This window comes from Pithys albifrons, chromosome 8 (genome assembly GCF_047495875.1).
Source record: "Pithys albifrons albifrons isolate INPA30051 chromosome 8, PitAlb_v1, whole genome shotgun sequence".
NCBI classification, from domain to species: Eukaryota; Metazoa; Chordata; class Aves; order Passeriformes; family Thamnophilidae; genus Pithys; species Pithys albifrons.
In genome coordinates this window covers 35,060,164-35,074,060 of record NC_092465.1, presented here as the reverse complement: position 1 = coordinate 35,074,060, position 13,897 = coordinate 35,060,164, and positions in this window count along the sequence as shown.

The window sequence follows — 13,897 nt, the reverse complement described above, 5'->3', positions numbered from 1 at the left end:
CATCTGATTCAATTTGTGTTCACCCCTTTTGTATAGTGGTGTGATCAGCAAGATGAAAAGCATCCCAGCTGCTGTTAATCAAACACTGTCTGTAGGTGTCAAGTCCCTTGAGAGCCTGCTGTGGTTTCAGCTCTCAAGAGCTGACAGCAGCTTCATCTATCAAAGAGGTGACACGGGGGCAGTGCAAGAGGACAGGTATGTTATTGCACACCCTGCCCAAGTTATTCCTGCATATTACCTTTTCAAATGCCCACAAACTGATCAGCACTGATCCATGGCTAACATGTTGCCCAAACAAATCTAGCTGGGAGCAGTCGTCAGCCCATCAAGCCTTTGTAGTCTGACACACTCATCTGGTAAATTCATTTATGAACTAGCACCGCAGTCATTTGACACACACTGTCTTCCCTTTGAAACCACGTCAGAGTAGGCTGCTGTCTGCACTGTGGCAGATGCCTTCCTAGACTTGATAGGGAAAAGGTACAGCAGAAGAGGACTCAGCCTCCTGCCCCAACACAGACATTGTTTCCATCTGACAGGCCTGGAGTTAGGCAGAGAATTAAGGCTGTATGTCCCACATGCAGTACCGCAAAAGAGAAGCAGGCAGGCCGGGAGCACAAAGCTGTCCAGTCAGACCTGTCTCTCCAGCATCTCATCTGACTATCTGACTTCCATCCCTCTGCACCACTATGTCACCTTTCTCTCTTTCCCTCTTACTTTGTTCATGTTTTTCCACTGCAGTACAATACCTTGGCCAAGTCCACGTAGGGTTTTCTGATGGCAACACAGGGAATGTGGCTGGTCCAACAGGACCACAAGACCAGCAAGTTCCAGCACATATAGTTTTGTAGCAAGAGATTTTCTTACACCTTCTTCCCCAGAAGACCTTTGGCCAAAGTGTCCCCTGCATCCCCTTAGCTGCACCTTGAGAAGAAACCTGAATTGAAGGCCAGTACCACACCATGAAATCTAAACAGCTTGCTGTCCTCATGCCTGAATCTCCACAGATACAGTTACAGTGTGCCTTTAAGAGGCTTTAAGAGGCTTCTACCTCTATCATTAAATAAAACACTTGACTGCATCTAATTTTGGGGTTTTCTGGTAGTATATTTTGTGTTCCTCTTCATCATAGGTTACAGGTACTTGAGGAATCGTGGCAAGAAGGGCACGAGGGCCCATTATGTTTACATTAACACTTTTTATCTTCTGTGCAGGGATACACTAGCTACAAGAAGAGCTTTACACAGGACTATATTTCCACAGAGTTACCCACAATTGTAAAACTTAAACACACCATCTGAACTATCTTAACTATTGGACTCACCCTTTGTCAGGATAACACAGATTAGCATTGTGGCAGTCAGAGGAGGCAGAGACAACTCAGGCTGCAGTGTGATCAGAAAGCTCACCAAAGACAAAGGACTTTAGTAACAGCTTCACTTTTATCTACCCCTGTATATAACACGCCAGTACACTATTGGTCAGTAGTTCACCTGACATACATGGAAAGATTCTAGTGGTTACGAGCCATCCACATTCTACACGTGGTTCTCTGGTCCTTAAGTATACATTCATCAATCATCTCAGACCTGAAGAGATCCACACACACACTGTCACCCCCACATCTAACAACACATAGCTATAGCTAAATATTAAGTGATATATATTTCATAGAATTCTTGGATCCAAGCAGTCTCTATACAACTTATTTTAACTTTATAAAAAGAGCTCTTTAGATCTGTCCTTCCATGAAGCTTCTGCAGGCTTCTTCTCTCACTTCTGCATGAACTCAAGGTCTCTAGATAGATTCCATTTTTAACTCAGCAGCTTGAACCTGCAAATTTGTCCTTGCCTCACAAGGCTGAAAATGTATGTTCTCCAACAACTTGCAGTGTAATTAGTGCCTAAAGACAAAATCCAACAGAGCAGGGAGCAGCAGATCTGGCCAAAATAAACACCTGAGAAAACATACTGGAGGCCCAGCTATTCTTGCTCCTGGCAGGGTTGACTGGTTTGGGAATCCAGGCCGAATGGTGACAGTGGTGGCAACAAGGGGCTGTGTGGCCCCAGCAGGTGGCAATGTAGCCTGACAGCAGCAGTGACTCTACTGCTGCCAAGGACATGCCTGCACCCCTCAGCTGCTAAATCCTACCTCAGAAGAACTGGGATTCAGCTCTTGGGAAAATTTCTCAAACAAAAAAGCCCACGTGGGTGAGGCTGTGTTTGTATACTGTGGGAATAGTGTATATATGGGGGACAGATGTTAGAAACAGGGAAGCACTTCTGAAAGGCATGGCCTGTGAGTCATATACACACTCAAAAAAAACCCCCAAAACCAAAAAAAACCCCAAACCAAACAAAAAAATCCTCCAACAAAACAGAACAAAAAATAAACAAAAAAAAAGGCAAAAAGCAAACCTTTCCCAGTCCTGCTTGAAGCCACCCAAGCTCCCTACGGGGAAGGACAACTCATCCTGCTCTTACAGCCACATGGGCAGGTTATCAAGGAAATGCTCCACATGTTAAATGAAGACACTGTACCTCCCCACATCAGCTTTACACATGTTGCACAAGTCCTTCCACCAACTGCTCCCAGTTTCCAGGAACTGGAGAGCCCAATACCCCTATCCCCACAGGCTGTCCTTGGCTCTTTGAAGTCTCCTACACAGAACACAGCTCCCTGAATGCTGTAAGGCTTGAGGACATGCCAAAAGGGCAAGATCATTAGGGAAACCCAACTGGGCACATGGCAAGGCTCCCACTGAGGTATTCATCTGTCAAGGGAAAAACTCAGCCTGGGTAGGGCAGAAATGGCCCACTGCAACTGGGCTTGCAGTAATGTCTTCCTCCCCAGCAGGGCCAGAGTGGTTTTGGTTTCCCTTACCCTGCTAATGGGCAGGCTTAGTAGTTTCCAGGCAATCCCTTGTTTTGGCCATGCATGGGAACAGAGGAGCACAAGGCAGGGAACTGGATCTCAGGGAGCAGTGGGATTCAGGCCAGTGGGTTGTTTCAGGTTCCAGGGGATCCCTGTGCACAGTTGGTGTGCAGTGTTAGCATGCAAACTATCTCTAAACACAGCAGGAATCAGGTAAGTCAGCCCAGGCCAGTATAGACTTAAAACCCCAAATTCAGTGTCATACGTGGTGTGAATAGATACTGCAGCATCTCCGTGGCTGTACCTCTCCACTTACCAAGCACAGCTCCATAACCTGGGCAGAAGGTAAAATCCCTTATGTGGGCCAGATCTGGAGCTGCAGAAAGCCCACGGAGTTAGGCTGACTTACAGCAGTTTAGGACCCAGCCTCTCTGCAATAGCTGAATGTAGGAGTTGAGGAATTATTTAACTTTGAACAGTTAGTCAAATTTCAGGTCTAGCAAATAAGCTTGTTTGTGCCTGACCTTAACAGCAAGTCTTGGTTGAATCCCAGAAAGATCTGACAGGTAGATTTTTGCTATTTCAGTTTTTTGGGAGTTGGTTTGTTTGGTTATGGTTGTTATTTGGGTTTCTTTTTTTTTCTTTTTTTTTTTTTTTTGAGAACAAGGAAACTCTTCCAAATTGAGAATGCTACTCATTTAACATTCCCCTTACCATGAGGTAGAAACACAAACAACACCACTGTCCCTATAGGATAAGCATATTTACATTCCTCCTACACTCCCTGCCTTTGCCAAAGATTACAGAATATCACATCATACCAACTGGGCTTCAGAGAGCTATCCCAGCTCTAGAGTGATGATCAGGGATGCTGCTACCACAGAAGTGACATTGCTTGTCTTAGGTGATGCTCTGCAAGACCACAGAGATGAGGGGCTTGCTGTGCCAATGGCCATGCTGGTACTACTCCAAATATGGCATCTGGTGTCGGGATGAGCATTGCCACCACCCTAATATTGGTGAAACTAACCTTAGAAAGCAGAGGATGAACATGAAGAGCTCTGCCTGCCTATGTGGTTGTTTCTTCTCCATACTGCTTGCTTTAGGGGAAGAAGGGTGGTGGCTTTTACTCTAGATCATTTCACAAACCCAGTTTAGAGCAGCACAGCAAGGAGAAGGCAAAGCACAAGGTAGAAGGAAGGCAAAACTAACTTAACACAATGAAACCTGTGCACTCCCTGCCGCTCATGGGGAGGTTCTGAGCACAGCTACCCTTGTAGCCTGGACATGACAGTACACTGCTCTGCTTCCTCTGTAGCAAGGAAGACAGCTAGCCATGGAGAAGGCTCAGAAGTGGCACTAAAAACAACTTGAGAGCCTTAAGAAGGAAAAAAAGAGCAGAATTGTGGGGAGCCATTTAACTCCATCTTCTCATGGCTGAGAAATTTCTTGCTAGGAGGACACATGTCAGGCAACCCCCTTGCAAAAAGCTTATTTTGCAGCCATTGCAATTTGCTGCAGTATTTACTCAGGAAGTAATCAAAACCACTGGTAGTGTTTTGTCTTCCACAAATCCCATTGGAGCCAGGCCCACAAATAGTTACACTGTAGGATGCAGGTACATACAAGGCAGAAGGAAATGTTCCACATAGCAGCTGTTGGCCCTAATCAGATGGAGGTGTTGATTGTATTTCCACCATTTGGCAGACTTTTCTTATTGATATCCATCGTTAGGGTTAACTCCTCAGTCCTGAAGGGGAGACCACAGCAGTGCCAAACAGCTTCCCTGTTGGGGAGACCAAAGCAGCCCTCAGTTGCAGGGGTTTTCTGTATTCCCAGAAGGGAATGATACATTTTTACAAGTGGCTGAAAAAATAAGAGAGGGACACACCTCAGAAGATAAAGTTTAAGACACTGCAAGAGAATCACCATGAAACACAAACTTTGGAAAGGGCAAATCCTACATCCAGGGATACTCTTGTTGGGAATTCATAGCTCATTTATCACCACAGGAAAGAGGACAAACTCCATCTGGGTGACAGCTGCAACAAATATACCACTTCTCTCCTCCCAACAAGCAGACCACAAAAGCATGGGCTCACAACCATGCTATGGTTTTGGCTTTCTCCTTGCCTTTGAAAAGACAGGACTACGGGACAAGACACACTTGTCAAATTAATTAGAAATTGGGGAATGTCAGTTTTGAACTGTACTGTGAGGAAAACAGATCTGATAAGTTATATATGCTTGGAGCAGGAACAAGGTGCTTTTCAGCATTTGCCACCCTAAGAGAAAAAAGTGTGCTACCCAGAATTATCAGCACGCTCGTATTAAGTGTTAAAACCCACAGCAGACAGTTGATTACAGCTCTTTAATTTCTGCTAAAATGATAAAAGCTCTACACAAAATCTTTGTTGAAATTGCATCTTTCAGAAACGGAGAGAGAAACTCTGCCTGCATAATTGCAACAAAAGGGAACTGTTAGAATTTTTTTTCAAAAACAAAGAAAAAGGTGATGTAAAGAGAAAATGGCAGGGACCACAGTGATGCTCTAAAGGAATGTAAGCACCACCTAATTTTAAAAGAGATAGAGTATCAATTGCTTGCAGATCATAAAAACTACAAATGGGAGACAGACATCTCCAACCTCAACAACAGCAGGCATAAATATGACATTCCAGCCTCATACCTCACAGGCTGGTTATTATGTCATTATTGAACGTAAAGCAGCCCCTCTCTCCAATCTACCCTAGAAAGGCTGTGCTAAACTGACATTCAACTCAGGAAGAGGGAGAAGAGAGGCCCTGACAAGAGACTGCTAATGCTACATCACTTCCCATCCTTTGGAAGACACATCCAACAAGGGAAAGGTTGGATAGCCACAGCCACATTTCCAGATGCCTTGATTCTCACATTCCTCACTATGATTTTATTGTAATAAGAAACCTGCACACTCTTTGCTGGGAACAGCATTGAAACTGGGAGATGGTATATTTTTGTAACTGCTATACAAATGCTAAATCCCGAAAAGCTTGTAATTTAAATCTGAGCAATGTCCTTTGTCCCAGCCAATTCGCTTAAGCACAGTAAGGGCAAATCAGAACACACACAAAATGATTTCACAACAGATTCTGAAGGAAAAGCAGTTCCTGGCTTGTGTTCACTGCAGCACAACTCATTTAAAGAAGTCACAAGGTTGGGGTTTGTGTCAGACAACTCTTGCATGGCAGCATTGCCTTTCAGGATCCAATCTCCCACCTATTTCAGGGCCTCCAAAACTACAGAAGTGAAGACTTTTTCCATTGTACTTACCACTGTCATTTAAAGTGTCCTTGTCACAAACGTTCATCCAAATCAGCCCTGACACTTGGGGTCCAGTTGTACATCCTCTTCCTGCTACTATGATCTAATAGTTCTCAAGGAGAAGGGTAGAAATAACCTTTTAAGCAAAAAGGGTTTAAAATCACACCTGCACATACACCCAGAGCAGCCCACTGCAAGTTGTTGCAGCTCTATCAGCTTAACAGAGTTGTTGGGATGATGAGTCTGGCACAAAAATATTTTATAAAAATAACAGGCATTTCTGAACTACCTTCAGGAGTCATAGTCTTCCAAAGTATGTCATCAGCCTCTCACTGGCAACTCTGAAGCACCTCATATTGCAAAGCAGCTGACTCTGACAGAAGTTTAACAAGCAGGAGAAAAGCCCTCAGGGCTGGCTATTCAAGCAGAAGGGGCTGAAGTTGAAGCCTTGCTCATATCACACTCTCTGAGACAAAAGACCTGATTACATTACATCTTATATGAAATTACAACTTTAAAAGTAATAGTTGCAAGTGCTGCAGGTGAAGGCAGAGGCAGCTTGCACTGGCTGCCAAACACCAGGCACACAAACCTTTCTTAGGGTGTTCGTAGAGACATCCCCCTCCAGGGGGCTTTCAGCCCTTGAACTCTGACATCTATGACATCTGCCCAAGGATCCCATAGGATCTCCAGTTCCTGGATGCAGCAGCACCTTTTGTGAGAGTCACTGTGTATCTCCTGTTAACAACCTCTGATCTCATAGGACACATAAGAAGCAAGTGACATTCCTGAGCACCACAATGTCACTTGTCTCCCTACAGCTAAATAAGGGGTGCAGCAGCAGAGGTCTATTTAAAACCAGCGGAGCTGCTTGACAGAGCCTGGAGGAGAAACATTTCCTGTGTCTATATCACTACTCCCCAAAAAACAGGCTTGCAGCCATGAGCATCTTCAATGGGAAGATTTTGCAATGCTTCACCAAGGTTTGTTTTCACACACAAAGGTGTTACAAGCACAGCACAGGTGGCCAGCTCCATCACAGCCCGTTTTAAACAGCTTGTCCAGGTTTATCCCGTGTATTGCTGGCTACAGTGAGACCTTCCCACCTCCTGTAAGAAGCAGGTGGAAGCCCACTGTGTGCTCTGTCTCCATGGATTGCAGCATGACTGGTTGCTGACTCTGCCCTCTCCTACTAAAACCATTAAGGGATCCACATCATTGTCTTACGACATTTCTAAAAGGAGGCTTTTACCCCTAACTGGCTGGACAAGTGCAAGAAAACCTTGCCAGGCCCTGCCTGCAGTCTCCTCTGCCTGCTGCATGGAGGCCACCTGCCTTGCAATGGGCTGAGCACTGGGAATGAAAATCTTGCTGGGGTAAAAGGACACAGTGCCACCAGGAAACACCTGTTAACACTATGGAAGAGTGCAAGTCCACAGACAGCAAGTCCCCAGAGCTGGGATGGCTGGGAGACTGGACCAAAACCACAGCATCAATTATGAAAGGATGCTACAGCTGGAGTGCCACAAGGAACACTGCCAACAGGCACAACAGCCTCAAGCCCCCAAACCTCCAATGCAAAATGTTAGCTCCATCTTTCCATGTCAATTCTCTGCATACAGACACTTTTTACACAGGATGCTCAGAAACATGTCATAGTGACTCATGATAAAGAAGGAGCTCATCAAATGCTTTATGCTCATTTGTGTCCCCTCAGACACCACAGTGCAGATTATATTCTAGATATTTGTGTGGTTCTCTATCTGTAAGTCTTGACAGTGCTACTTGTATGCTTAAAACAGTTTTCTGAGGTATGTATAATACGATTAATTATATGATAATGTAGTTATAGCTCCCTCTCCCCAAAGAATATCATCTTCATGGATATGATTCAAAATGCACAAGTATTACCTGAACCTACATAGGTTCCATAAATGCAAAGTAGTTACTGCTAGGCACAGAAATAGCAAAAGTATTTTGGTTCCTACAGTTTCATTCTTGCTGGGCTGTCTCAAGGTTTGCATATGAATGAGCCACATACCACTTAAATTCTAACAAGAGCAAGACTCATATACCTAATTAGAAAACAAGGTGTTCTGGTGTATCAAACACATTTTGGAGTGTCTGGGCAATTCACATTATTTAAGCAAATGCAGACTGCATGCTTGGCAGAGGTAGGTTTTCAGTAACCAGTACAGAGCACATATGATCTCAGAGTGATGCTCACATCTTTAAGCTCCAGGTCTTGAAAGTTATCCATACCTCCAGCCATTGAGAAGTCTTACTGATAGCTGAAAAAAAAGATGTTTAGACTGTGACAGTATGAGACTTCCTAGAAACAGATAGGACCTTTAAGTTTTGAGAGATTTCAAGCCCAGATGATTCCTAACAGAAATCAGCAGAGAAAAAAAATAAAGGGAAAGAAAAGAGGTTAATGCCCCGTAAGTTACAATGAAACCTTCCAGGCAATGCTGATATGTGGGGACTCTGGGCCATATACTGAACTATTCTTCAATGCCCTTTCCAAGCCTGAAGTCACTCCATCTCCTAGTAGATTAAAAGGGGACACAAGAAAGGCACAATTCATTTTAAATGGTCAGTAATTTAACTCCTCTTCTGCATGCTCCAGGGAAAAGAGAGGAAGGGAAAGGCAGGGAATCTGCAGCTCACAAATAGACTATGGAGCCCTGAAAACACAGGAATTCCAATTGCCCAGAGCAGCACCCAAGGAGATTTCATCATATTCAGTGTGAGAGAGCACACAGAGTTTACCATCTTACCTGGTACCTAACATTTATGTTTAAAACTCCTTAGTATCCCTGCAGGCCTACCAGCTACTTGGTACAGACTATCTGCCCAGTGGGATTCGATACACACAGTCTGCCTTGACTGCAGCCCTGCTTAGGCATATTGTTGTTACATTTAGCAAAGCCCTTGCATTTCAGAGCCTGGTTGCTCAGTGCTCTATAAACTGGTGCTCATACCAATGAACCTGAGGTGCCAAGAAAATGACTGAAAGCTTTAGAGTACAGTGGAAGCAAACTGCAAAGAGCATTTGGGTGACACTTTCTTCCTGATGGCATGGGCAAGGTGAGCTGCCCAAATGTGAGCTAAAGGCAACCCCCAAGTCATCCAACAAGGCTGAGAAGCAGGCACACTTTCAGAAAGCTGTTCCCCCTGCAATCAGCCCTACTGGGGCAAGGCGGGGGGTGGTGAAGATGCTTGCAGGCTCTCTGAGGAATGCCTCGTATGTGCTGCTGCTACCAGTTGCTGGGGTACACTGACATCATCTGGGACAGAATTAGAAAATCTTGAGCAGGAGTGCAATGTGGCACAAGTGCTAAGTCAGCCACAGTCTATATGTGGCACTCCAGTTGGTGCCTCCTTTCCCCTTCTTTAGATACTCATTCCTCTGCCTGCTCTTTCAGCAAGGTTTGACTTCAGCCTACACTGGCCTGTGACTGTATATGCCCCTTGCTGCATTCAGGCTATCAACGCCTTATGCAGCACTTAAAGGAGCCAAAAGGCAAACTCTCCCTCCAAAACACACCCATCTCCTCCCTTCAGCCAACAGAGCCCACACTTAATTTGTGCATGTAATCCAACCTTTGTGCCATTATATAAAGCTGTCCCCAGTGTTCATCCATCATTGCCCTATTACCCACCCCCTGCAAGTCCCTGACTGTCTGCTGATGACAACCCTGCAAAGACACCTCCTCTTGGGCTGTGACCCACTCCTAAACCACCTTTTTGAGGACAGGGCACCCTCCTCACACCAAGATCCCTAAAACATGCTGACCTGGATGTTTATTGGGTTTGACTCCCTTCTACACAAGTTTCTGCAGTTTATCAGGGTGTCTTGCAGGTGCATCTTGGATAGAAAAAGACTTTGCTTTTTTTGAAAGTGGCTTTGTTGCCTAAAATTGAAGAACTTTCTGAGACAACATTAATCTGGGTAAAGGTAGAAAACAGTTCTTTACTGAAAAGCTTTTTAGGTCTACAAAATATTGAAGTGCACATCACAACATAGAAATCTTACATTTATAACACTACTTAATTATCATAACTACAAGTTTTATCCAATCTAAGTATTGTCTACTCTCAGACCACCTTGGTGTTCACTCTCCAAACCTCCCCTGGGTCTGCCCCTTGACACACCCCCTCAGAATTTGTTCTGGAGTCCTGAGACCCCTTACTTCATCTTTCTTCTTCATCATCATGCCACTTTTCCCTCTTTAGAATTCTTCCAAGGTTCCTGAGTCCTCTCTCTTGTTTTGACTGAAGTAGTATCTTATTATCCTAGCAAGATATTCTATTATCTGACCCTTAAGACGAAATCCAGAAATGTACCACAAGAGTTAGAAGCTGCCAGCCAATATTTCAAGAATAAGAAGCTACATAACTATGTAAAATCTACAAGTACATAAAATCCCACAAAAACCTACAAATACATAAAATCCTAAGGCAACAGCTTCCATGTAGATTAATTTAGGCACCCTGTTGCACACAGTCAGCATTACAGCTGAAGCTGAGATCTTGAAAGTTTGGTAGCAGTGGATCTTGGGCTTCTTATTTAAAGGCAAGAACCAAACTGGACTAGCAGTTCTTCTCTCTTTTATGGCCAAAATTACCCATTTAAGAAAACACAAGGATCTATGCAGCATCTTGGTGTGGAAAAATGCACTCAGTCTCTATTAGTTCAAGAACTGCTAAAGCACAGTAAAATGTATTATATATTCCTTCCAAATCTGTAACAAGGTATACCATTAAACCAGTGTTGGAAAAAAACATAATTTCCACGTATTAGTTTTACATTTCACTGAACCTCCCTTGTTTGCATTCAGAACACTTCTCTGTGAATGATCCTGTACTTCCTGTAACTTTGGATAACAGGAGCACTTCCCACTCATGGACTGAATCCAGTAGGTGGTTGTTTCAGACCACTGCAATCTTCCTCAGAGGTCAATCCTTGCAAAATGGTACACAAACACTTGTGATTTTTCCTGCTGACATTGCAGCCACCCAACCTTCAGAAGAGGAACATAGCAAATATGTAACAACAACAGGTGTCAGACAGGAGTTGATCACAGGAAAGAGAAAACACATTAGACAGCTGAAATTATAGCAGATTCAGTGTGCATGAGGCACATTTCTTCTAAACACTCCAAGAAAAGACTGGAATATGCTGACTACACCTAGATGTTTGTAAACAGTTTATATTCTCACACCTTGCCTGAAGACAAACTCCCACTGGAGCCTTTTGAGTGACCAACACTTCCCCTGGTGCTTGATCTGGCATCCTGCCATGAACTTGCCAACAATTTCAACAAACAAATAGGAAGTTAATTGCATTTTCATTCATTTAATACAGCAAAAAACAAAAGCCTCAAAGGGAATTCACTGTGAAACTGAGCAGAAGCAGCAGCACTCACCCTTTAATCCAACAGTTCCAGACTTTGTATGGTCCCCAAAAATATGGGAGATCTTGTCTTTTAGTTCACTGCATGTATTTAAACCACTGCCTCCCTTCTCCTGGAAAGGGACCTGGCTCCCTGGGCCTCAGGAAACCCAAGACAGAGCCCTCCTTTTAAAATTGGGCCAGAAAGGCAGAGAACTTCAGCACAAACACACAGGGAGTGCAGCCCAGCACAGAACTACCACTTCCATTCTGGTGCTGCAATTGATACCACATCTCTGTGCCTTTAGCCTGAAAAAGAGAACAGATTCCACTTTAGAAGTGTCAGAATGAATCACACCAATGCTCTGGATGGAAAACACACTCCTCTTATGTTAAATCAACTAAATCTAGACAAAATGCATAGCAGTTTTGCATTGGCCAGAACCACATCCTCAACAATTAAACTCGTTAAAACCAGGCAAGTCCAAAGCAAGCTGCCCTCTGTGTCAGTGAGGAGCAAGGCTAACATGGCATGGCTTCCAACCAACACCTTTCTCACTACTGGATTTTCTGGGGCCTTTGGAAATCTGCAGCTACATCACTGTTCATTATGCCTCCCCTCAACACGGAGGAGAAGAGCATCCATGCATTGCCCTGGAGCTGTGCACCCAACAAGACAGATGCCTGTGAATTCTCATACCCAGCTGCTGCTGCTTTCCATTAGAAGTGGATTTTGGCAAGTCCCAGCAAGCGTGAGGGAGAGCCTGCAGTTTGCTGTAGTATTCCCACTTGCACGAAGTGGCTGCTAAAAGTGGAAGAGGAACTTTCCTGCTGCAGCCCCTGAGATCAGCTCTGCAGCCCAGGGCAAGATGACACCGTACCACCAGAGACATGCAGACAGCAGCTCCCATGCAAGATCATAAAATCCCTGAGTAGGAAGGGACCCACAAGGATCACTGAGTGCAGCTCATGGCCCTGCATGGGACAGGCCTAGGAATCCTACCATGTGCATGAGCGTGTTGTCCAAGTGCTTCTTGAACTCTGTCAGGGGTGGTGCCATGACCACTTCCTTGGGGAGCTTGTTCCAGTGCCCAGTCATCCTTTGGGTGAAGAAACTTTTCCTAATATCCAGCCTAAACCTTCTGACACACATTCATGCCACAGGGACACATCTCTACATCACCTAGAACAACTCTGAGCCCTAGAAACAGACCCAATGTGCTCTCAGAGATGCCTTAGGACATATCCAAACTTACCAAGCAGATAAATCCATGGTGTTCTATCCAAGACCAAAAACCTGACTGGATCCAAATCCTTAATCCAGCAATTGAAATAAGGAGCTGCCATCCTCCTTCTCGTCTGCACCTGTTTTATCTTCTCATCTGATCAACATACAATTATTTTGGGTCAGTACGTCACAAAGCCTCTTTTCTGGCTAAATGAATCTCATCCAGACACATCTGCATTCTCAGACAGGCCACATTATGCAGAGACAGCATAAAGTACATCCTTCATTTCAGAAAGCCTGTCTTTCTCTTTAAAGCATTTGATGGTGGCTTTCAGGCTTATTTCCATAAAAATCTCAGGTGACTACAGGAATTATTAGATCACCACTGGTTCTCTCTTGCAATTAAACTTCTCATAGGTGTAGTGATGCACAAAAACTGTTTTAGACTATTTCTACCCAAGTTACACCTCCATGATTCCTTTTACTGGTGGATTTCACTGAAATTTCATTTGTGCAACGTAAAACAGCAGCATCACTGGACATACCCCCATCAGGCTCCTCAGGAATAACAGTCTACAGGCTCCTGCTGTCCTGCAGCAATGCAAGAGAGTCCATTCTACCACCTTCTCAAACAGACTAACAGAGCATGGGTCCCTCCATCAAGCACCTTGGAGACAGTCAGCAGAGCTCATATATCATAGGCTTTGTCCTAAAGGCAGAGAAACAGGAAATTAAATCTCTCCTGGTCAGTGCTCCCTAAAGCAGACTGAGCCAAGGCTTCAAATTATATCCATCAGTGTAGATCTATTAGTTCAAAAGGGATGACTCAACTTCTAAGTAGAAGTCTCTTGCTCAAGGTCATGAGTCATAGCAAAGAAGAGCTCTAAGCATGGGTTTTCTGACATGAAAACATATCTTTAGCCACTCTCCCTCCCTTTTCTTGGTGCACATTTTTTTCAGAAGTTTGACTTCCTTAAAACACATTAATCTAAAACAGAAGTGCTTGGATATCCTGTCAGACTTTGGATGCAAAGTGTCTGTCCAGGCCTTCAGGCTTTTAATTTCTAATTACAAAATATTCCACTGTATAGTT